We start from the raw sequence: 20,044 nt of genomic DNA, 5'->3' as shown, positions 1-20,044 counted from the left end.
AAATGAAACCATAAACCACATAGCAAGCGAATGTCCGGCACTTGCACAGAACCAGTACAAAAAGAGGCATGATTCAGTGGCAAAAGCCCTCCACTGGAGCCTGTGCAAGAAACATCAGCTACCTTGCAGTAATAAGTGGTACGAGCACCAACCTGAAGGAGTGATAGAAAACGATCAGGCAAAGATCCTCTGGGACTATGGTATCAGAACAGATAGGGTGATACGTGCAAATAGACCAGACGTGACGTTGATTGACAAAGTCAAGAAAAAAGTATCACTCATTGATGTCGCAATACCATGGGACACCAGAGTTGAAGAGAAAGAGAGGGAAAAAATGGATAAGTATCAAGATCTGAAAATAGAAATAAGAAGGATATGGGATATGCCAGTGGAAATTGTACCCATAATCATAGGAACACTAGGCACGATCCCAAGATCCCTGAAAAGGAATCTAGAAAAAACTAGAGGCTGAAGTAGCTCCAGGACTCATGCAGAAGAGTGTGATCCTAGAAACGGCGCACATAGTAAGAAAAGTTATGGACTCCTAAGGTAGGCAGGGATGCAACCCGGACCCCCACCCCCACACTATAAATACCACCCAGTCGAATTGGAGGACTGTGATGAAAAAAAAATAATAATAATAATAAATGTGACAGATGGAGCTCTCAGCTGTTTGTATTGACAGAAAATTTGAACGTAGCCCATTTATTGGTTTTCTGAACAAAGGAGTTAAATATTTATTTATTTCTTTTTTGTTCTTGTTTTGGATGATCTGCACTATCATAGCCTATCACTTTGAAACTTTGGTTGTTCAGTTCGTGGACCCATTCTATTCCATATCTTAATGCTCAATCTCCAAAAGTTATTGAAGTCATTCTAGGTCAAAATAAGACTAATATTGTCAACAATAGTATAGGAGTTACGGTATAAATATAAACACGTGAATGATTCTGTCTATGTCATGTATGTATATTATATATAATATAATAATATATATATAATATATATATATATATATATATATGTGTGTGTATAAATTTAATAAATAACACCTAACAGCAAAAATTGTACGACAATGAAACTTCGAAGACATCGAACAAATAAATGAGTGTAGATTTAGGAAGCAAACGACTAGTTAAAGTATCAAACAAACAGTTTTCAATCCAGTACTCAGTTGTTCCTTCCTTGTTATCTACTGCAGTAAAACAGTTGACTAACCTCAAGGACGAAGCAGAGATCTATCTACCTCATGGGGGAATTTTCCTTCGTGGGAGATTAAAAAGGTACTAGGCAACGCCGAGGTTTAGGTGGGAAATATCCAGGTGTTTTCCCATTAGTTATAAAGAGATGTCTGTAGTGATTTCTCCCAGACTCACTTCATTTGTGGTTCAAATTGTATTTTCGTAGATAAGAGGAAATTACGAAGTAAGGCACCTGTCTCGGTGTGTTCTTCATGCAAAAAAATCAAATTCACTGCAAAACTTGCAGTTATTCATGAAAAAAATTCACGTTCATTGCAAAACTTGCCGTTGTTCTTGCAAAAAAAATCCAAGTTCACTGCAAATTGCAGTCCTTTCTAAGTTCCTGAAAATAAATCTATAAACCCAAAAATAAATAAGTAATCGAGAGGGCTGATTGGTTCCTTGAAAGCCAGAGTGGTTATTATTAATTATTATTATTATTATTATTATTATTATTATTATTATTATTATTATTATTATTATTATTATTATTATTATTATTATTTGGTCTATCACAGTCATCCTGTTCGACTGGGAGGTTTTATAGTGTGGTTCCGTGATGCATCCTGCCTCCTTAGGAATCCATCACTTTTCTTACTATGCGCGCTGTTTCCAGAAGCTCACACTTGTGCATGAGTCTTTTCAGTGATCTTGGGATCGTGCCTAGTGTCCCTATGATTATGGGCACAGTTTCCAGATCTTGATAATTATCAATTTTTTCTCTTTCTTTCTCATCTTCTCTGGTGTCCCATGGTATTGCGACATCGATGAGTGATGCTTCTTGGTTTTGTCTGGTCTATTTGCACGGATCACCCTATCAGTTCTGATACCATAGTCCCAAAGGATCTTTGCCTGATCGTTTTCTATCACCCCTTAGGTTGGTGTTCGTACCACTTATTACTGCAAGGTAGCTGGTGTTTCTTGCACAGACTCCAGTGGAGGGCTTTTGCTACTGAATCATGCCTCTTTTTGTACTGGTTCAGTGCAAGTGCCGGACATTCGCTTGCTATGTGGTTTATGGTCTCGTTTTTCACATTGCACTCCCTGCATATGGGTGAAATGTTATTTTCATCTAGCGTTCCTTGGATATTTCTGGTTCTTAGGACCTGATCTTATGCCGCTGTTAGCATTTCTTCTGTTTCCTTCTTGAGGTCTCCCCTCTGTACATTGCCATGTTTCATCACTGGCCAGCTCTTTAGTCTGTCTCATGTACGTACTGTCCGTGCATTGGTTTGTTGTGCCATTCTTCCGTTCTGTTTGTCTTTCTCCTGCCTGTATATTTCTGTCTTCGTCTACTTTTATTATTATTATTATTATTATTATTATTATTATTATATTATTATTATTATTATTATTATTATGTGTAACATCTGAAAAGCAGTTCGAATATGATAACATAAATTGCAAATAGAGAGATATTTCGTCTCACACACACGCACACACACACACTATATATATATATATATATATATATATATATATATATATATATATATATATATATATGTGTGTGTGTGTGTGTGTGTGTGTGTGTGTGTGTGTGTGTGTGTGTGTGTTTGAGACAGATAATCATTCCATAAATGAACATATGGTGAGAGTATTTTTGTATCTGAGACGTGACGACCAACATGCTGTGTGATGATAATTTAGGCCAAAATTCTTCGTATGTGGTCTACTTTTGCACAGATAAGCTTCTGACGCTTAGTTTTTTTTTTTTTTTTTCTCATTGAAGAATGTTACTATCTTATCTAGAATTGTATGATGCGCAATAATAAGCAAGTGAAAAAATAAGGTTTGCACGTATCCCTAGGACAACAGGAATTGTTTAATTTGATAAATTTATCTTATCGTTCGTGAAGAGAGATTGGAGTTTTTTCTGGAATTCTTTTGGCAAAGTTATTAGCTGAAGTACGTACTTTCTTTTTTAGGAGAGATATTAATGAGTCCGACTTTCTTTTTGGAAATGGTATTACTTTACTCCGTACTTTCATATTGAGAAAAATATTAACTGATACCGTACTTTCTTTTTGGGACATATACCTACTGAGTTCATACCTTCTTTTTCGGGAAAGATATTAACCAAGTCCGTACTTTCTTTTTGGAAAAGATACAGTCTACATCTTTAATTTCTTTCTGGGATGATATTAATCAAGCCCTTACTTTCTTTTTAGGATAGGTGCTGAGTCCGTACTTTCTTTTTGGAGTAGATAGTGAGTCCGTACTTTCTTGTGGGGGTAGATACTGAGTCCTTACTTTCTTTTTGGGATAGATGCTGAGTCCCTAATTTCTGTGGGAAGATACTAATCAAGCCATGATTTTCTGAATAAGATATTAACGAAAAAGTTAAGTTTATCTTAGTTTTACCAGACCGCTGAGCTGATTAACAGCTCTCCCAGGGCTGGCCCGAAGGATTAGATATTTTTACGAGGCTAGGAACCAATTGGTTACCTAGCAACGGGACCTACAGTTTATTGTGGGATCCGAACCACATCGAGAAATAAATTTCTTTCACCAGAAATAAATTCCTCTGATTCCTTGTCGAAACCGGACCCAATATATTAAAGGAATTCTTATTTTCTGGCGAAAGTATTTAGTCCGTATCATCTGGAGAAGATATTATCTGGCTGTACTTTCTTCGGAAGATACTGCTTGTCTCTTGGATTTTTATAAGTCTATGTTTTCTTAGGAAGTTATTAATTATGGTAAGGCTTTCTGAGTCTTTACTTCCCTGGGGAAATATCAAGAGGATATTGATTGAGTTCTTAATATTGACTGTGGAAAGTTTGGACCGAGTCTGTACTGTCTCTAGAAGATGTTATGTTTATACTTCAAAAGGTAGACTTTCTAGGAAGATGCTGATAATTATAAAGCCAATCCTCCTGTTGACTGCTTCGTAAGTTCGTACTTGCTGAGTAAGATATCAACTGAATTCTTACTTTCAGGGGAAGTATAATCTGTTCTTTCTTTCTACGGAAGCTATTAACTGGCTCTACACTTTTTGGGGAAGATATATTGTTAATATTTTCTGCTAATTTTGAATATTAAATATCATCATCAGAAGAGAAAACCTTGTAGTCATTGTTCTTAGGAAAATAGATTTGTCTGCCATTCAAGAGCATTTCCTCTCACCTAGAGTTTCACAACCTTCTCCAGGACATCTTCTGTCTTTACTGGTCCGCTGGTATAGTGGTTAGTGTCGTGGCTTGCCACTCAGATGTTGCAGGTTCGTGTCTCCCCCAGAACAATGAAAAATCACTGGCTCTGCATTATGATTAGTTACTGCTGCAGTGTTGGGTCTGTGGTAGGAGGTTGAAGCGAACATTCTTTGGAAGCTTGAATTTCAAGTTAGTGACCCTGTGTGCTTATTCCATGTGAATAGATTCCAGCTACTGAAATAATAATAATGATATATCTATATCCTAAGCCATGGGCACTTCCTAAGGTAGCTAGCTGTCTTGTGGTTTCTGTTGGCAGAGAGAGAGAGAGAGAGAGAGAGAGAGAGAGAGAGAGAGAGACTTACCCACCATACAAGTAGCATATCCTCCCTCAAGGGGTTCACAACCCTTCAATACAGTTCTTCTGTTTTAGGAAACGATACATTAGTATCCCAAGACATTGTCACCAATTATGGCACCAGGTGTCCAGGTAATGAAGCTTGCTACCACTGCGATAGCACTTTTAATTGGCTGGCCTTTATTAATTCAGCATGTCATATGTGAATATGGTAGTGACTGTCATTTTAGCTGTTTCTTTGAAGCCACCCCGCATTATATATATATATATATATATATATATATATATATATATATATATATATATGTGTGTGTGTGTGTGTGTGTGTGTGTGTGTGTGTGTGTGTGTGTGTGTGTCAAAAACTGCAAAAACAGGATGTAAGGACGAAGAAAAATGTCCATAAAAGTAAAGAACAAAACAAAAACTGTAGCAATGAATTTCATGTGATTTTTTCTCCCCATCCAAACAATATTGTTTGTAAAGGAATGGAGACATAAACCTGAATATAATGCTGTCATGTTTTTCCTTTGTTTTATGTGTGTGTGTGTGTGTGTGTGTGTGTGTGTGTGTGTGTGTGTTAGTATAATTGTATGATTTAACTCAAGAGTTATCTAGGACACTGAACTATTGAGTAAAAATTGCTGACGAATTGCTGTCATTTACTAAAAAAATTGGTATGCAGTCGGTAAACAGGAAACGAGTCTGATATTTTCTACGCGCCATTTATGCATGCCCTCCTTACCCCGTTTTCCACCGAATCTTTACAGAGATATTGAGGATACGGGCAAATTTTTGTCTATTTCCATTTTTATGTGACAACCTTTTCATTAACCGATACACGCTCTATCTCTTCTCAGACCAAATCCCTTTAGTAAAATAAGTATTTTTTTTAAAGTTATTTCCATAAACATTTGTTTAAATCTCCTATTTCGTAAACAAAGTGATTTGGATATTTGTTGTTGTAGACTTCTGTGCACATGGAAATGATGAATTATCCTTTCACATAAAAAAATAAGAGATGTAAAGTTTAAAAAGTGATTGAGTAAACATGAAAACAACTGTTTTACTGTATTACTGTAATGTAAGTAATTCACAGAGGACGGTCGGTGATTGTACGGAAGTGACCGAGTTTACCTCTAGATGTAAGTGTTTCGTTAAACCTTATGGGGAATCACTGATAACTAGAACTGACTTTGATTCCCATACATCTGGCACCACCTGCGACGAGAAGTAAGCAGCGTTTTTATTTATTTATTAATTTTATTTTTATTTTTGTCAGTATATTAAAAAAGAAAGAGGAAAACAATAGTTGTAGTTTGAGGTATCTAATAGAGTGCTTCATTCCCTATTATTGAGCTTTTCATTGGTGTTTTAACGTTAAGAATTTCAATCATTCCTTCTCAGTTTGTTTGTGGGGCACGAATGTAGAATGACGTATGTTTCGAGGAGATAATGTGACATAACAGATGGGGTCGAGATCGAAAGGTTATTTAATTTGACCCAAATCCACCAATGACCAGCATCAGCGGAGTTCGGGTTCAATAGGGATTCCTTGGTCTGACTTAACTGCCTCAGGGAAAGTAATGTTTCCGAAAGTTTTCTCCCTATTTTTAGAGTGAAAGTGGATGCGTTCGTTGCCTACGAGGACATTCGCTACTTGTATGCACTGTTCATCAAGGCAGTTTTAATGCGGTATAATTAACCTTTCTGTACTTACGTGAATATTGCATTGCAACACAGGATCTACCCACACATCTTGACATAAAGTGTTCCCCATTGCAATATTTAATGAACAGTATAAGTTATGTTTTTATTGAGGGCGTCTGAAGTATGTCATGTTTTGCGCTTTTCATTTTATTATTCACTTCAGTTGGTTGGTTTCCTGATTATATTCGTCGTATTGCCACACCTGCATATGCCATATAAATACTCTTGCCACTTACCAATTGTCCACATTGACCAGTGATCAGGGATACGGAATTTTTGGAATCAGAAATATATGGTTGCAACGTATAAATAGTATTATTATGGGCCTTCTTATCTTCATAGTATATACGTACTCTTGTAGATTACAGTAAAAGACATTCATATATGAACACATCTTTAGCATTCGATATGATTACCAGCATGGTCAACATATGTTCCCTAATAGTAATGCCTCACAAACAATCAGTTCATGTAACCATTTTGTGGTTTGAAATTCTAAATTTAACGAAAATGTGTCGAAATTTTAAGCTTAGCCAATTCAGTTTCACGACTTAAACGTGGATGGAGGGATAAGTAACTCACGAGCCTATATATAAATGATATAATTCACGTAACAGACTTACATGAAAGGCTGAATCCTCACGAAGATGTAACTACAGAGTTCACCACTCCCGCCTGTGGGAAACCGCGACCGCTGACTGATAAAGGTTCACGGAAGGAATTGTATGCTGTCGGTACCAGAATATATATATCGCGGGCATCTTCGAGAGAAGAAGAGAAGAAGAAGAAGAAGAGGAAAGCGACTGCAGGGGATGGGAAAGCGGGGGGGCGAGGGGGGGTTTATGCTCACTTTTTGTTGGTTTTAAGTTTCTTTAGTGTGCGTCTCTCTCTCTCTCTCTCTCTCTCTCTCTCTCTCCTCTCTCTCAGAACGATCTTTTTCGACGGATACTTAACATATTGGAACCAAAAAACAAGGACTGACATTATGTAAGCCTAAATTTTTTTCCAGTAAGATATTGAATAACACGAATAAATGTCGAGCCAGACATAAATCACATAATAGTTGAAGTAAGATGGAAAATTAAGATAGTTTTCCCAGCGTCAGGGTATAACTTCTGTTTCTTGACTTTATCAGTAATTCTAGCGTGTCTTATAGGGACGTATACGGTCAAGCAATGTAAGTGAATCATCAGTATAATAATAATAATAATAATAATAATAATAATAATAATAATAATAATAATAATAATAATAATAAAGGGTCTCGAGAGTTCTCAGAAACAAATGCGCCACGGTGTACGTCAAACATTTCCCATAAGAAATGGATTTTCCGAATGTTGTAACTTAGATAATAGATTAACGTCACTTGTTTTCAGGGTCAGGATGTGACATTACCGAAAAGAAAAATGGTGACCAGTATTTAATTAATTAAATGTTCCTTTTTCGATACCCTACATAGGAAAGGATTGTATAAATATATATATATATATATATATATATATATATATATATATATATATATATATACGCATGTAAATATAATATATATGTGTATAATGAGAGAAACTTCTTGATGGTAAAGAAGATGTGTGTGTGTGCTAGTGTGTGTGGGCATTCATTTTTTTGGCATAGTCCTCTTAGACAGAATCCAATGAACGCCAGTGCACATGTGACATGTGCTAATTTTTTAGACACGCTTTTGCAAATTCTTATATCTCTTCTTATCTTCAACGCCAAACTTTGAGAGAAAAGACAAAAATTGTTCCTATTTTGCCCCGTTTACAATTAACTGCTGACAACTGTTTGTGTCTTGTGAAGATTCAAGGTGAAATTTTGTGTTAATTCTCACTCACTCATTTGTGATCATTTTCTTAGCTTTAATCTTTTGATTGTGCATACCTATATAATAGAGCGCAGTTCTGATCTAGAACCAATATAACTCTAAAATGACAGCCATGAACTAACGGCTGAAACAAATATTGACCTTAAAAGATAACTAGAACGATATAGCAATAGTTTTTGTGTTTCTTCAAAGACTTCCCCTTGAAGATAAGGCGTGATATAAGAAAAGGGAGAAATGTTGTCTGAAAATAGCATACGCCTTATGTGCAGTGTGGCCTGTGACATTTAAAGAACTACCAGGAGCCCAATTCACTGGAGGACAACCGACAGACAATGCTCGGGAATCGAGGGCATTCTTACGCCCGACTGATATATATATATATATATATATATATATATATATATATATATATATATATATATAATATATATATACGTATATATATGTATGTGTGTGTGTGTATTTGTGTGAGAGAGAGAGAGAGAGAGAGAGAGAGAGAGAGAGAGAGAGAGACTGACTGAAAATATAAAATTCAACGTAATCAAGACGAAATGTGATATGAGCTCGAGTGGGGAATGAATAGGAGATCTGTTTAAAGACACAAAGGTGAAGGGGTACGAAAGGAGAATTTAAAATTCGAGGATGGGGTCACAGAGTCAGTAAGTAGCGTTTGTGGATGTAGGAGGTAGGAGGAGAGGGGATAAGAAGAGTAATTGGTAGACTGGGAAAACGAGAAGTTGATACAGGAAAAAAGGGAGATGACCTGAGATCCAGTGACATACTTGAAGATAAGATCATGTTTGGTTACACAGGGGGACAGAGAGGGCAATCAAGAAGAGAGAGAGAGAAGGCAAGTAATAATAAAGGGGAGAAAAGAGTAAGAACTTAAAGAAGAATATGTTAATCTGCAGGGAAATAAATACTGAGAGAAATGTTATTGAACAAAAGGATTCGGAAAATAAAAAGTCCAAATGGAAAGATGCAGTTTGAAATTAATGCAGTCCTGGATAGATAGAAAATCTCTCAAAATCTGCTGAATGTAGTAGACAGAGGAATTGCAAATCTGATGATGTATAAATGGAAAAGGTAAAAGAAAATGTCACAAAATATGTGGAGGTGACTGCTTGTTATCCGATCAGTGAAGTTGAGTAATGCTGGGTCTGATTAATACTCGGATGGGTAACCATAAGGAAATTCCAGACGCCTTGCGTTTTTCTGCTTGTCATTTTGAAATTTTTGACAATAATTAAAGAGAGAGAGAGAGAGAGAGAGAGAGAGAGAGTCAGGATATATTATTTTATATGGTAACCATATGCACCTTTTGACTGACATTTCATATTTTTGCCAGTTATCAATTGCCCTGTAAGATTCAGAAAACAACATTCATACTCTGAATGTCTGTTGATAATATTTATTATTATCATCATAAATGAGTATACATCTTGAAGACACCTGAAATGTCATAATTAAATTTTGCACCTAAACTCTTTGAAATTAGAAGTTTACGTGTAATAAACCCATCTATACAGAAAACCCTTCTCCCAGATGGATTTTTTTAACGTATGTGTAAACGGAAAATGAAACTAATATATAATGAGATAAACTAGACAGAAAAAAACTTGGTGAAGAAAAGCTTGATGCACATGAGACTTCCCATACAGATAGGAAGGGAAGGAGGAATTTCCTGTTTCTCAATATCCAGTGAATTCTCTCCCTCCTCTCTTTCCCCTTGAGAGTCGGGCTTAAGTCATTTCCAGCGTGTGCCAAAAAATGATCGATGAAACAGAATAATCTAACTGCGTACGTGCTTGAAGTGTGATTGCGTAGGAGATATCTGTATTTATGCTTTTAGAACGTATTGCTACCCCTTGTATTTTCATAATTTTGTTATTAAAAAACTGTCGAGAGGCCGTGCGTAAGGTTGCCAGAAAGAAAGTGAGAGAATGAAAGATAAATAAAATAAATAATAAAGATAAAAAGGTAAATCTGAACAAGTATGTCTTAAAAAAGATCTTAAGACAAGTAAATGAAAAGAGAACAGTTAATGAGTAAATATCTTGTCTGAGATATAAATGGTGAGATGCCGTCCGAAGAGAATGCAGCCCTGGGTCGATGAGAATTGTTTTAAAGATCTGGTGAAAGTGATAATGCAAAAGTTGGTGGGGTTTATGTAGATTTAATAAAGTTTATAAGGAAGAATGGAAGGCAATTATGAGGTTGGAGAGTTGGTTGGATTTCCAGCGAGATTCTTTGATTTTGTGCTGAAAGTTTGAATCAGTGGCTGAACCATGGTGAGTGAGAAATGTTGAATGAGGGAAAGATTTCAGTGGAAATGATTAGTGAAATATTTATTTTTTATGCAAGATTAGATGTGACAGGTGGCTGTAAGATTACTAGGGTGTAACAGTATTTGGTTACTGGGGAATTTGTACTTAATTTTTCATTCAGAAAGTTAAGACGGACAGCAGATTGATCCACTGGAGGAGAACAGTATGGTTTTAGACAGGGATGACATTGTGTAAATCAAATATTTCATGTGATACAATTATGTAAGAAGTTTGAGACTAAAAGGGGAAAGCCGTCTATAACATATACGAATTTGGAGGAAACTTAAGGTAATACAGGTACTGATAAACCATGGAGAATTGTGATGATGTAGTAAAAGTTAAGTGTTGATTGCGATTCAAAGGTATAATAAAAGAAAGCAGAGTGTGTGTTGAATTGTACAAGAAGGAAGATGACAGGTTTTGCGGGAAGTTTATTCTGAAACAGGCATGTTACGCTTCCTTGGCTATTTATTAACTGTGGATAAAATAATGAGAGAATTCAGCAGGGACAAATTAAGTGAAGGTGCAAAATTGTTTGATTAGAATGTTGGTCTTGAATATTGTCAAATGCCTTATGTTCACGAGTGATTACGTTCAGTGGGATAGTAAAGAGAAACTAGAAACCAGTGAAAGAGTTTGAATGTTTGAAAGAAGAGAATGGTGAAAGTGAGTGTGAATAGACCAATGTGGCATAATCTGTCCTAAACAGGCTTATATTGTTTTCGACTCATCACATGAAAAACCAAACTATTTTTTGTTTTTGTTTTGTTATTAAAGACTTTTTCCCTTGGAAATTTTGCTTGCGTAATTGTAACTGCAGTATTTACAATATATTCTATATGCCATCATTTATGTGTTTGTTTACGCCATATGTTTACTGTACAACAGTCAGTTGCCTTGCAGTACTAAATAAGTGATAACAGTTCTCTCATAATGTATATAGGATGTTTACTTGAGACACAAATTCCTTTAGAATTCTTTGAATAGCACGAAATTAATCAGGTTTCTTAGCTCATAAAACAGCATTTATAGTATATAAGCCGTTAATAATCCAGTACATGTATATTTTTCACACTTGTCCTGTATATAGCATCCGTCGTGAATGATTATTAGATAATTTTAAAATTGTCTCTTTGAGCCAAGTACGTACGGTTTCACTCCTCATACAGAAATATATAGAACGGGGACTAGTTTCTTCTGTATTACAGAGGGTACACAAAGTTATTGTTAACATCAATCAGGTGAAGTTTACTTGAGACGGCAAAGCCTCATGCAGAAATCTATATATAACGTCTCTGTCCAAACACGCTGTATACATCTAAATTTTAAAGATTTTATGACTTTGTTAGGTACAGCAGTTATTTTGCTTGAAATTTTTTTAAGTTCATAAAAAAATTATATGATTTGTGTGAGGTGGGCGTTGTTTTAAGGAAACCACAAGGAGAGAGAGAGAGAGAGAGAGAGAGAGAGAGAGAGAGAGAGAGAGAGAGAGAGAGAGAGAGAGAGAGAGAGAGAGAGAGAGAGAGAGAGAGCACTTTTTCCTTCTCACAATTTCATATGATTAAGTTGTCCAAATTTATTAAGACCCCGACGATGCCAATCACATCTTTTAACATCCATTTCGATAAATTGAAAATTGCCGCATTAAATATGCAGCGACTTCCAATCCTTTTCATTCTTGTATATTCGTTGATAGTATTGAGTAGTGGTGAACGTTTCAAGTTTAGTTGTTGCTCTATATCTTCTCTTAATATTTGTATTTTTTCTGGTGATTGTCTTATGAACTAAAGTATTTCATTATGTTAAATGTTTTTACTTCCATCATCGCGTGATAACTGAAAGGTCAAAATGATATGTTGTAGTGAACCGTTATTTTTAAAAGAAACTTAAAATAATAGGTTATAGTAGATTCTGATTTGCTCTGGTAAAGAAAATGAAATTTTTTTGTCATAACATGTATATAGTGTACACTTTGAAACCATTCATTTGTTTTTAATTAGCTAAGAATTCATAAATTCAACACAGAACGGTACCCATGGGAAACAAATTTCAGACGATTTACTTAATGTTTATAGTTGGCGCTACAGATAAAGGAAGGTATGGATATTAGTAAAATGTTACTTCTAGGATGTAGCCTTTATCGAGCTTTAATCTTTTACGTTTTGCAGATTTAAAAAAAAATATGAGGTAGAACAAAGTAATGCCCTTGTATTTTTATCGTAAGTCAGGATGATGTTACGGTAGGGTGGATAGTTTAAAGACTAAGCTGAATTAGCTAGAAGGCCAAGGGTAGGTTACCTCCTATTTAGGTAGCTATGATTGCCTACGTAATCAAGTTCGTAGTTTACAGAATAGACCAACTATAGGGCGATTTTAAATAGTAGGCTATACCTAGCATAGAATTATGCCACTGCTATAACCTACTAGGTACCTAGCCTATACGCAAAGTAGTTTTAGGCTACTATATAGGCTATTCTAGGTTGTTCCAGCCATATTAGCTAGCCTTAAATGTGTGGTACCCTACGCTATTTACCGAGACTAGTATAGACTAGCCTATTATGTTTTAAACTTGGGCATCTCTGGGCAAAACTTGGAAAATGTTATATTTGCTTGTTGCGAGTGGACCAGCTGATCCAGTCTTTCCTGCTTGTTGATCCACCCTCTGAAAAAGTACTTTAACACGTCCTGACACTGGAGATAGGCACCAGTCAAGAGTCATCAGTGGTGGGAGCAACACCTTAGACCTCTATTCTCATTTTGAAGTAAGCAAAAGTACTTTTTCGGAGGGTGGATCAACAAGCGGGCAAGAGCGGATCAGCTAGTCCACTTGGTTGTTTCCCCTAAAGGGTAAAACACCCCTGTGCAGCCACCTGTATGGCAGCGCGGCCACTTTACCAAAAAAATAACTTTAGGGTAAACAACCGCGTGGACTGGCCAACTCACCGACTACCACGGTTAGGCCACCCTCCGAAAAAGTACTTTTAACACGTCCTGACACCAGAGATGGTCGTCAGTCATGAGTTGTTGGTGGTGAGAGAAGGAGCTCAAGAACTCTACTCTCCTTTCGAAGTAAGTATTTTCTCCAAAGTTAGAAATTAAGGCCATATTTTAGGATTTAAACAGAGGGTAATGAAAATTGTGGCCAACGCAGTGCCCACAACCCCAAAACGCTTTCGAAATTTTTACTTACGATTAAAAAAGTTTAGAAGATTGACGCCATATTGATGTTTGCGGAGTCATTAGTGTCAACAAACTTCCCATTTCCTGTGCTAAATCCGCACACCACTTGTACCCATAGACGCTGGGGCACTTTCATCACAACAATCGTAACCCCGACCTCTTACCAGCACTTATTCGTACTTATTCAAGGGGACTACTGCGTTCTTTGCGGCGTTTTGCGCTCTTCAATTGTTTATCTGTGTTGTCAATTGGTATGTGTTTACTCTCCAAACTGGGTATAAGACTTACACAAAACCGGGGAAATAAGTGAAATTAGCATATCTATTGTTGTTATATATACATATTACAGCAATTTTATCATTACTGCATTACTATGACAACTAGAATTTATGGAAACCGTTTGTAAATGCATCGGCATATGTGTGACGCTCCACTAGATTGGCAACGATGAGTCATTTTTCCTTGTAAAAAAGGGATAATAGACATGAATTAAATAAACATTTTGAAGTAAAGTTAAACTAATAATGAATAAAGTAAACAATTAAGCGAATAAAGCTTTGCTCCTCATAATCAATGTTGTCGTCTGCTGCTCGTAACTGTGTTTGCGGAGTGAGTACTTAAGAACCAGGAACAGCAACGTTGTTCAATGTGGAGTGAATTAAGACCAAAATGTGTATAATTACAATCAAATAAGCACTGTGGAGTTTCAGTTGTGATGGCAGTAAGGGTAAAACCACCGATTACAAGGTAAAAATGAATTCAGTTCAAACCATGACCCCAGGAATAAAAAGTTTCATACTTTCACCAATATAGGTAACAAAATGTTGTTTTATTGTGTGGATTACAACTGCAATCTTGAGTAAGATCAATAAATGTTACATATATACGCTAACATTGTTCAAATGAGTGCTGGGAAGGCTGGGAAAGATGGTGGATTGTCCGTGGTTAGACCGGCCAGCCACACGATTGCCGCCATATTGGATTTCAAAACTGCCTTGAAAACATATTTTACGAAGAGCTCACATGCTTATTTTAGTTCGTATGGGGCTTTCATATATCACATTATGCTGACGAAACTTCAATCTTTTGAATGGTATGCTTAAATTTGTAATTGTATTCTTGTTTCACCAATGCAATATCGAGTGAATATGGCCTGGCCAGCGTGATGATGATGGATCGTCTGCAGTTGTTTTACCCTAGCACTGCCAGTAAGCTAAGTTAGAGGTCAGTCACAAGCCAACCTCCGTGGAAGTGACACGCGAAGTGTTTTCTCTCAAGTAAGAAATTAAGGCCATAATTTCCGATTAAACAGAATTTGATGAAAGTCTAACCATGCGCAGTGCTAACTTACCTCCATGACGCTTTCAAAATTTTACTTTAAACACCTAACATTTAGAAGATTGACACTATCTCAATGGTTACGGAGTCACTTGTGTAAACAAACTTCCTATATCCTGTGCTAAATCCACGCACCACTTGTACCATAGATGCTGGGAAACTTTCCTCACACCAATTTTAAACAACAATGGTGTAATACACTTGCGGCCAGGTAAACATGGGAATTGTTTGGGAAGAAGGAGAAGAAGAGTGTGCTACATAACATTTAAATAATTAGTTAAACACCAGAATAAGGTTGTGAATTGCATAAATTTATTATGTATTTGTAATAATTCATTTTGAAATATTCATTGTTGTAAAAGTAACCAGATTCCTGACACAAATTTAATCAGTTTTGCTGTGAACATTTTTTATCTGTGTTGCCACTTGGTTTATGTTTACCCTCCAAAGTCGGGATAAGACTTACACAAAACCATGGAAATAAGTGAATTTAGCATATCTATTTGTAATATATATAAAAATATTATAGTAATTTTTTCATTATTACATTACTATGACATCTAGAATTCATGGAAACAGTTTGTAAAGGCATTGGCGTATGTATCAAGTTCCACTAAATTGGTAACGATGACTTGCAATTCTTAGCATGCATTAAAGGTTGTATTTGTTTCAACTGTACAGTTATTTAAAATTTAAAAAAATTATTTCAGCCATACATTTACCCAAAAAAAAAGTCAAAATAGTAATACATGTAGACTTAAATAAATGAAAAGTGCCAGCACAAAAGTACAAATTTTTTGTCATAAACAATTCACTAAACCGTTGTCTGCTCAACTTGTGGATTCTGGCTGCCAGACGTACAAGGCTGAAAAATTATTCCCACCATGGCTTTGTAGGGAACAAACTCTCACATATTTTAAGTGAAATTTGGAGTGAATCAAGAACAAAACATGTATAATTACAATCAAATTAGCACTGTGGAGTTTCATTTGTGATGACAGTAAGGATAAAACCACCAATTACTAAGTAAAAATGCATTTCAGTTCAAACCATGGTCCCGGGAATAAGACATCTCATACTTTCACTAATATGTCATAGGCAACAGAATGTTGTTTTATTGTGCTGATTACAACTACAATCTTGAGTAACATCAATAAACGTTACATATATACGCAAATGTTGTTCAAACGGGCGCTGGGAAGGACGTGTCTGCCACTGTAAAACCGACTGGCACTCACAACCATACCACACTATATGGGATTAAAAAAAATGCCTGGAACACATATTTTAAGAAGACTTCACATGCTTATTTTACTTTGTGTGGCAGTTTCATATATCTCACTTTGTAGAGGAAACTTCAGTTTGTTCATGAAACTTACCTGTCAGATATATATATAGCTGTATTCTCTGAAGTCCGACAGAATTTCTAAAAACTTACGACACACGTAGTGGGAGTAGGGTGGTTAGTACCCATTCCCGCCGCTGGGAGGCGGGTATCAGGAACCATTCCCATTTTCTATCAGATTTCTTCTGTCGCCGGTGTTGTAACTCTGTTTACAGCACCTCCGCCTCAGGATTTTGGAAAACTTTATTTGCTGAGTATCCTCTTGACTTTTTGGTTATTGTTATTGGATCGATAGCTTGGCATACGTGACTTTGGATTGTTTTTGATTTTGGCTTGGTTTTTTCCTTAAATATGTCAGGTTCTAGTTCGGCTAGTGCCAGAGTGTGTATGAAAGACGAATGCAAGGTGAGGTTACCAAAAGCTTTGGTGATCCTCACACAGTGTGTAAAGGTTGTAGGGGGCAAGTGTGTAGGTATGATTTTCGCTGCACGGAGTGTGAAGTTTGAATGATGCTCATGGAAGACTTATGAATCCTATGTAAATAAATTAGAGCGTGATAGGATCAGGAGGTCTTCCTCCAGGAGTAAATCGGGTAGTAGACAGGGTAATAATGTAACCCCTTCTAACCCTTCTTTAGATTTTGTGACTCCTAACCCCGTAGTGTTGCCTTCGGCCCTCAAGTGGTGTCTGCGGAGGGTAATGCCCTTTCGCTTATTTTAGATTCTTTGAAAACTCTGGAATCTAAGGTTCTAGCCCTTGAAAACAGGGAAAGTGCTAAGTGTAGTGATAGTGCCCCCAGTGAAGTGGAGGGGGCGTCAGATCGGCCCTATAGCGCCTCTAGGCTGGGACCTCTGCCGGACTCCCAGGACTCAGGGAGAGGGCATGTCGAAGGGACCGAAGGAGGGTTACGGGGATCCCCCCACCGATCTGACGTCCCTTCAGCAGTACCTGTTGACGCTTCCCAGGCTGCTAAGGAGCGTGCTCGAGCACGTGTCCTAAGGATTGTTTCTCGTCTTCCGACGCGTCCTCGCCCGCGCAAGGGGTGGGAAATCTCGTTCGGATTCGCGACCGTTGAAGAGGACGTTTCAAGATCAGGACGCTTCACGTCATGCTTTGTCGGATTGGCATTCTTCTCCGGAAAGCGTGTCCTTTCCGCCCCAGAAGAAGGCTAAGTCGTCTTCCGATGAAGACGTCTTTGAGCGCCCCTGTCGCTCTAGAGCTAAGGCTGTTCCTGGGAGAAGGAAGAAGGCGTCCCCTCGCCCCTCACCTTCTCGCAGGCATGGCTCTTCTCCTCGTATAGATCCTTCGCAGACGGAGGTGATCCTTGCTATGCAGCGACAACTGGATGCTTTACTGAAGCAGAAGGAAACGGTTTCGGGCCGTAAGAAGGATGATAGACTTCCGATCAAGAGATCAAGACAGTCTTGTCCGCCTGCTCGTATTTCGTCCCAATTTCATGGTATTTCGGCGTCTAGACTTCGTTCTCCCCAGCGTTTGTCTAGAGGTGGAAGTAGACGTCAGGAGAGAGAGAGGTTTCTCCAGTCTGCCCTCTCTTCTCGACGTGAGGACGCTCGGCGTTCCGACATCGACGTTTCTGATGAAGATGCTTTAGTTTCGGAAGGACGGAATTTGGAACGCACCGCTCCGCTTCGTCATGCTTGTGTTGACGTGCATCGGGACGCTCGTCAAGTGTCAGTTCCTGTATCTTCGCGGGACGATCGTAGAGACGCTAGGAGGGACGCTCCGCTCATCGCTTCTTTGGACGCTTCGTTGGACGCTCGCTTGGACGCTGATTTGGACGCTTCACTGGACGCTCGGAGGGACGCTAGGTTGGACGCTCCGATGGACGCTCCGATGGACGCTAATAGACATCGTCGTAAGAGCGTCTTGGACGCGAGTACGGAAGTTCGCTCTCGATCGGACGTTATTCCCGAGTCTTTAGATGACGCTACGTCTTTCCTTCTACTTCGCGGTCTACCCAAGTTGTGATTGCTGCTCCTGTATCGGCTAACGATGCTGTTAAGGATACGTTACCCGCTTCTTCTCGTCACCGGTCTGATAGGAGACTTGGAGTGAAAGGTCTTCTTCCTCTTTCTTCGGAGTTTAACTCGGGTAAGGAAGAAGGGGAATTGAGCTGTTCTTCGGAGGAGGTGGATGAAGAACAACCCTCGTCGTCGTCTTCTTCAGACTATCAAGTTTTGGCTCGGCTGCTCCGTGATTCTTTGGAGATACCTTCCTTCCGGCTGCTCCGCCTTCTCCTCCTTCGCAGTTTTTCGTCGTCGAAAGCTAAGAAAACACCAGGGTTTGTTAAGATGAAACGTCTTTGTCTACCAAGAGGGCTTTCCGGAAAGTTAACACTTGGATGGAGACTAGGAAAGCTAAAGGAAGCACCACTTTCGCCCTGCCTCCGTCTAGACTTAGCGGTAAGGCAGGGATGTGGTATGAAACCGGTGAGGAGTTAGGTTTGAAGGTTCCGACGTCAGCACAAGGAGATTTCGCCAGCGTGGTAGATGCTTCAAGAAGAGCTCTGTTAGCCTCAGCGAAGGTGTCGTGGACTACGTCAGAGATGGATCATCTGTTGAAGGGTCTGTTTAGATCCTTAGAAGTATTTAACTTCTTAGACTGGTGTCTCGGAGTACTAGACAACCAGTCGCGTAAGCCAGATTCGATCAGCTTGGGGGAGCTGTCCAGTGTTTTGTCATGCATGGACAAGGCCGTCAGGGATGGCTCAGAGGAATTAGCATCTCATTTTTCAGCAGGCGTGTTGAAAAAGAGATCGCTGTATTGTAATTTTGCGGCTAAGTCTGTCTCTCCCGCACAGAAGACAGAACTTTTATATGCGCCGTTCTCGAGTCATCTCTTCCCCCAGGCTTTGGTGAAGGATCTGGCAGTAAGTCTGCAGGAGAAAGCTACTCAAGACCTTTTGACGCAGTCGTCGAGACGTCCTGCTGTACCTTCCACGTCTTCAGGAGTTCAGTCGTTTAAGAAGCAGAAGCCCTTTCGTGGAGGATCTTCAGCTAGGTCTGTATCCCGAGGAAGAGGTCTTCCTAGAGGTAGAGCCCCGGCTAAGTCCAGGGGCAAGAAGTGAGAATGCGTGCCTTCAGTCACCGGTAGGAGCCAGGCTTCAGTTGTTTGGAGGAGCCTGGAGAGAAAGAGAGGCAGACACCTGGTCTCTCAACATCATAGAGAAGGGGTACAAGATTCCGTTCGTAAAGCCTCCCCCTCTGACTTCCACTCCCAGGGACTTGTCCCCGTCGTATCCTCAAGAAAAGCAAAGGATACTTTTCGATCTGCTCGAGCAGATGCCTCGAGAAACGAAGCAGTGGAACAGGTCTTAGACCTGGCTACGCCAGGATTTTACAACAGATTTGTTTCTTGTTCCGAAACACTCGGGAGGGTGGCGGCCAGTCTTGGACGTAAGTCGTCTGAACCTCTATATAGAAAAGCAAAAGTTCAAGATGGAGACACCTCAGTCAGTTCTAGGAGCCTTAAGACCGGGGGATTGGATGGTATCACTCGATCTTCAGGACGCATACTTTCACGTCCCGAT

At 38.5% G+C, this 20,044-nt stretch overlaps 1 protein-coding gene across 1 annotated transcript in view; it reads right to left on the bottom strand.

Annotated features, from left to right (window-relative positions):
• LOC135197923 (trypsin II-P29-like) overlaps positions 1-7,210 on the bottom strand; it is a 23,748-nt gene extending 16,538 nt beyond the window's left edge. Inside the window, exon 1 of the mRNA XM_064225178.1 lies at positions 7,085-7,210. The gene's annotated coding sequence lies outside the window, so the exon portion shown is untranslated. The remainder of the gene's footprint in view (positions 1-7,084) is intronic.
• Positions 7,211-20,044: the final 12,834 nt, after the last annotated feature.

Source organism: Macrobrachium nipponense, chromosome 21 (genome assembly GCF_015104395.2).
Source record: "Macrobrachium nipponense isolate FS-2020 chromosome 21, ASM1510439v2, whole genome shotgun sequence".
Classification (NCBI taxonomy): Eukaryota; Metazoa; Arthropoda; class Malacostraca; order Decapoda; family Palaemonidae; genus Macrobrachium; species Macrobrachium nipponense.
This window is presented reverse-complemented; position numbering and strand designations above follow the sequence as displayed.